This window comes from Ananas comosus, linkage group 4, assembly GCF_001540865.1.
Source record: "Ananas comosus cultivar F153 linkage group 4, ASM154086v1, whole genome shotgun sequence".
Classification (NCBI taxonomy): Eukaryota; Viridiplantae; Streptophyta; class Magnoliopsida; order Poales; family Bromeliaceae; genus Ananas; species Ananas comosus.
In genome coordinates this window covers 7,324,555-7,326,046 of record NC_033624.1, presented here as the reverse complement: position 1 = coordinate 7,326,046, position 1,492 = coordinate 7,324,555, and positions in this window count along the sequence as shown.

Genomic DNA, 1,492 nt, shown 5'->3' with positions numbered 1-1,492 from the left:
GGGGCATGTGTGCGTAGGGAGAATGAGGGCAAAGCGTAAGGCAGGATGCTGTCCTTAGAAGCCTCTTCGGAGGCATAGGTAAAAAGCACAGAAAAAGTGGAGAGAGAAAGGGGATAGAAATTTTGGTCAGTTTCTTGAAATCTGTGGTCCGATCTGCAAAAATTTAAAGAGGGGTCTAGTTTTGAAAAGCTTCAATAATATTTTTTATGATTTGGATTTTTTATTTTATATATTAAATTTTTACGAATTGTACCAGTGGATAGGGCTGGAAATGAGCGTGGGTCTGTATTGACTGGTTCGGTACTATTCAGCTCTGCTCGAGTTGGTGAATTATTTTTAGCGGAGCTTGGTATTATCGGGGTCGCTATGATTAGGCTCGAAAATTTGAAAATATATATATATATATATATTATATATATATATATATATATATATATATATATATATATAATATATATATAATAGCAGGTATTAAATTTCGATTTGTCGAAGACTATTTTTGGTGGAAAAAAATTATTCTTATTATTAGTTCAAAATAATCCCGAATTAAAGAATTTTAATTTCTTTGTTTAACAGAAATTTATGTTTCAATTTTTTGCCATTACCGGAGAATTGAGCTCTGTAATTTTAAAGTAAGATCTTGGTTGTTCTTAGTTTTTGACACGATCGGCTTTGGATTAGGGATGTGCGTTTGAGGATGTAATGTGGCTCCAGGGTTGAGTTGTCCCGGTGGTCGTATTGAATAGTATAATCTACGAGATAACTGATAAAGGACAGAATTAACCAGTAAAATCTTACAAGACCATGCCTTGGTGTTGTCAGACCATAGTCGGCTTTTTCTTCTTTCTCTCTTTCTTCTTCTCTTCTTTCTCTTCTCTCTCTCTCCTCTTTATTCTAATATATTTCTCTATTTATTTTATTTACTATATTTTAATTATTATATTAACTGTTTTAATTTTGATACTTTTAGTTTAAAATATTTATTTAAATTTTAAATTTATTAGAATTAAAAAATATATAATGTATATCTATATTTAATGTATATCTATATCTACACTATATATAAATTTATCAGAAAAATATTTAATGTATATCTATATTTAATGTATATCTATATTTACACTATATATAAATTTTATAAAATAAAAAAACTATATAATTATTGTTGACAAAATATGGTAGGCATTTTCTTATAGTATATAATAAATAAATTTACTTTTTAAAAAATTGTAAATTTTTTAATAAATATGATGTACAATTTTATATTAATTTAAAATAATTATTAAATAATTAATTGTTACGTGTATTTGTACGTATATTCAACTAGTCTATATAAAAGCACGTATATTCAAATTTGGGTCTGTCGACAGACTCATTTTTCGGCGGAAAAATTAGCGCTCATTTTTCTCTTTCCGTACGAAAAATTTTAAATATAAGAATAAAAATAGAAATAGAAACCGCAATGAATACGTAAGTTCTCTATAACAGATTA